This window comes from Phalangium opilio, unplaced genomic scaffold, assembly GCF_054372755.1.
Source record: "Phalangium opilio isolate 3A_F unplaced genomic scaffold, DU_Popi_V2 ptg000101l_1, whole genome shotgun sequence".
NCBI lineage: Eukaryota > Metazoa > Arthropoda > Arachnida > Opiliones > Phalangiidae > Phalangium > Phalangium opilio.
Genome location: NW_028324204.1, coordinates 8,172,111 through 8,176,439, shown reverse-complemented (window position 1 = coordinate 8,176,439; position 4,329 = coordinate 8,172,111). Strand labels below are relative to the sequence as shown.

Below are 4,329 nucleotides of genomic sequence, written 5' to 3'. Positions count from 1 at the left end.
AAAAACCTTGACTTTTGACGTCGTCTTGAGACGTCACAACACCGCTCCCGGATGGGCTCGAACCACCAACCTATTTGTTAACAGCCGAACGCGCTAACCATTGAGCCACGGAAGCTCTGAAATTAAATGGTTGTCAAGTATTGTGGAAAAGTTTTGACTTTTTACGCTACATCTGAGACCACACAACACCTCTCCCGGATGGGCTCGAACCACCAACCTTTCGATTAACAGCTGAACGCGCTAACCAATTGCGCCACGGACGCCCAAAAATTAAATGTTCGTCAGGTATTTTGGAAAAACTCTAACATTTTACGTTACATCTGAGAAGTCACAACACCGCTCCCGGGTGGGCTCAAACCACCAGTCTTTTGAATAGCAGCTGAACGCGCTAACCATAAATTAAATGGTCGTCAGGTATTGTGTAAAAACCTTGACTTTTTACGTCACATCTGAGACCTCACAACACCGCTCCCGGATGGACTCGAACCACCAACCTATTGGTTAACAGCCGTACGCGCTAACCATTGCGCCACGGAAGCCCAAAAGTTAAATGCTCGTCAGGTATTGTGTAAAAACCTTGACTTTTTACGTCACATCTGAGACCTCACAACACCGCTCCCGGATGGGGTCGAACCACCAACCTATTGGTTCACAGCCGAACGCGCTAACCATTGCGCCACGGAAGCCCAAAAGTTAAATACTCGTCAGGTATTGTGTAAAAACCTTGACTTCTTACGTCACATCTGAGACCTCACAACACCGCTCCCGGATGGGCTCGAACCACCAACCTATTGGTTACCAGCCGAACGCGCTAACCATTGCGCCACGGAAGCACAAAAGTTAAATGCTCGTCAGGTATTGTGTAAAAACCTTGACTTTTTACGTCACATCTGAGACCTCACAACACCGCTCCCGGATGGGCTCGAACCACCAACCTATTGGTTAACAGCCGAACGCGCTAACCATTGCGCCACGGAAGCCCAAAAGTTAAATGCTCGTTAGGTATTGTGTAAAAACCTTGACTTTTTACGTCACATCTGAGACCTCACAACACCGCTCCCGGATGGGCTCGAACCACCAACCTATTGGTTAACAGCCGAACGCGCTAACTATTGCGCCACGGAAGCCCAAAAATTAAATGGTCGTCAGGTATTGTGGAAAAACTTTGGCTTTCTACGTTACATTTGAGATCACACAACACCGCTCCCGGATGGGCTCGAACCACCAACCTATTGGTTAACAGCCGAACGCGCTAACCATTGATCCACGGAAGCTCAGAAATTAAATGGTTGTCAGGTATTGTGGAAAAACTTTGGCTTTCTACGTTACATTTGAGACCCCACAACACCTTTCCCGGGTGGGCTCGAACCACCAACCTTTCGATTAACAGCTGAACGCGCTAACCATTGCGCCACGGAAGCCCAAAAATTAAATGCTCGTCAGGTATTGTGTAAAAACCTTGACTTTTTACGTCACATCTGAGACCTCACAACACCGCTCCCGGATGGGCTCGAACCACCAACCTATTGGTTAACAGCCGAACGCGCTAACCATTGCGCCACGGAAGCCCAAAAGTTAAATGCTCGTCAGGTATTGTGTAAAAACCTTGACTTTTTACGTCAAATCTGAGACCTCACAACACCGCTCCCGGATGGGGTCGAACCACCAACCTATTGGTTCACAGCCGAACGCGCTAACCATTGCGCCACGGAAGCCCAAAAATTAAATGGTCGTCATTTATTGTGCAAAAACTTTGGCTTTCTACGTTACATTTGAGATCCCACAACACCGCTCCCGGATGGGCTCGAACCACCAACCTATTGGTTAACAGCCGAACGTGCTAACCATTGCGCCACGGAAGCCCAAAAATTGAATGGTCGTCAGGTATTGTGGAAAAACTTTGGCTTTCTACGTTACATTTGAGATCACACAACACCGCTCCCGGGTGGGCTCGAACCACCAACCTATTGGTTAACAGCCGAACGCGCTAACCATTGCGCCACGGAAGCCAAGAAATTAAAAGGTTGTCAGGTATTGTGGAAAAGTTTTGACTTTTCACGCTACGTCTGAGACCCCACAACACCTCTCTCGGGTGGGCTCGAACCACCAACCTTTTGAATAACAGCTGAGCGCGCTAACCATTGCGCCACGGAAGCCCAAAAATTAAATGTTCGTCAGGTATTGTGGAAAAACTCTGACATTTTACGTTACATCTGAGACGTCACAACACCGCTCCAGGGAGGGCTCAAACAACCAGTCTTCTGAATTGCAGCTGAACGCGCTAACCATTGCGCCACGGAAGCCCATAAATTAAATGGTCGTCAGGTATTGTGGAAAAACCTTGACTTTTTACGTTACATCTGAGACCTCACAACACCGCTCCCAGATGGGCTCGAACCACCAACCTTTCAGTCGATTAACAGCCGAACGCGCTAACCATTGCGCCTCGGAAGCCCAAATATTAAATGGTCGTCAGGTATTGTGGAAAAACCTTGACTTCTTACGTCACATCTGAGACCTCACAACACCGCTCCCGGGTGGGCTCGAACCTTCAACCTTTTGTCAGGTACGCCACAAGAAATAATGAAGAGATTCCCTGATGTTTTTGACACGGTAGGAAAACTCCCGGGACAACATCACATGAAACTTCGCCCGGATGCGATCCCAGCCCGCAAAATCCCGATCCAACTGATTCCACGGGTTGAAGCCGAAATACAACGCATGGTCGCTGCTCAGGTCATAGTTCCTGTCACCGAACACACAGAATGGCTTCATCCAATGGTAGTGGTTCCCAAACCAGGCAATGACATCCGCATTTGTTTGGATCCGCGCAATTTGAACAAGGCACTATTAAGAGAACACTATCCCATGCCAACATCCCAACAAATCTTCTCTGAGTTATCTGACGCCCAAGTTTTCACCGCATTGGATGCCAAATCGGCCTTTTGGAAAATCGAACTTACACCAGAGAGCTCTCGAATGTGCACCTTTGCAACGCCATTTGGAAATTTCCGATTCACGCGTCTACCCTACGGGATATCCACTGCTTCTGAATACTGCCAAAGGATAATGAATTCTATATTTGGCGATATACCTCGAACACGAATTGCCACAGACGACTTCCTTATACACGGTTCAAACGAAGCAGAGCACAACAAAATCCTATATACAGTATTGGAACGGGCGCAAAGAAAAGGACTGATGTTTAATTCCAAAAAGATCCAACTAGCCGTTACCCGCATCAAATATCTCGGTCATATCATATCTCCCAAGGGCGTCGAAACTGATCCGGAGAAGGTTGGAGCGATCAGAGAACTACCACCACCAGCGGACAAACCGGCACTACTAAGATTTCTGGGCATGGTTAACTTCATGGCAAATTATATTTCTGGATATTCCGAACGAACTGCTCCCCTACGGCCTCTTCTCAAGCAAGACACAGTATTTCGATGGGACGAAACCCACCAAGACGCTTATGACGACTTGAAACAAGCCATCACTTAAGCGCCAGTGTTAACATTTTACAATCCCAAACTACATAACACTGTATCCGTCGACGCTAGTCAACATGGAATTGGTGCCGTACTTCTGCAGCAAGGCAAACCTATTGAATACGCGTCGATGACCTTTACATCCGCACAAACGCGCTACGCTCAAATTGAAAAGGAGCTGCTCGCCATATTATATGCATGCGAACACTTTCATTATTATGTGGCAGCCGCCCCACTAACAGTGCAGACAGACCACAAGCCGCTGCTTGCCATTATCCGGAAGCCGTTCCATCTTCTCTCTCCAAGGCTCCAGCGCCTAACATTGCGGTTGGCGCGGTATGACCCGACATTAATTTATGTTCCTGGTACCAAGCTTTTCATCGCTGACGCCCTCTCGAGAGTACCACAACCCAACTGCACAATGACAACGGACTTTTTGGAAGGTCCAGCTGCAACAATATATACTCTGACCACTCTTTCCGATGACCGACTCCGCAAGTTCCAACACGCAACAAATCAAGATCCTGACCTGCAACAGATTCAAAGCTACGTGGAAAATGGCTGGCCCTTGCATCACAAGTCAATCCGTCTTCCTGGCGTAAGGGCATTCTGGGCACTACAGGAGGAAATACACTCACAGAACGGACTCCTATACAGAGGCGATCGTCTGTTGGTTCCGGCAATATTACAAGGAGACACTATGAAGCAGATACACGCCATACATCAAGGTGTTACAGCTTGTCTCGCAAAAGCCAAAATGAATGTATACTGGCCGACAATGACTGCCGACATTACCAGATTTATAGCAAATTGCCCCGTTTGCAAGGAAAGAGAACGC

At 47.8% G+C, this 4,329-nt stretch overlaps 3 non-coding genes across 3 annotated transcripts; all 3 read right to left on the bottom strand.

The window, feature by feature from the left end:
- Positions 1-613: 613 nt before the first annotated feature.
- On the bottom strand, positions 614-686 carry TRNAH-GUG (transfer RNA histidin (anticodon GUG)). The gene has a single exon. It is a non-coding gene; the product is annotated as a tRNA-His (tRNA).
- A 74-nt stretch (positions 687-760) lies between these two features.
- On the bottom strand, positions 761-833 carry TRNAT-GGU (transfer RNA threonine (anticodon GGU)). Its single transcript has one exon. It is a non-coding gene; the product is annotated as a tRNA-Thr (tRNA).
- An 809-nt stretch (positions 834-1,642) lies between these two features.
- On the bottom strand, positions 1,643-1,715 carry TRNAH-GUG (transfer RNA histidin (anticodon GUG)). The gene has a single exon. It is a non-coding gene; the product is annotated as a tRNA-His (tRNA).
- Between the last annotated feature and the right edge of the window lie 2,614 nt (positions 1,716-4,329).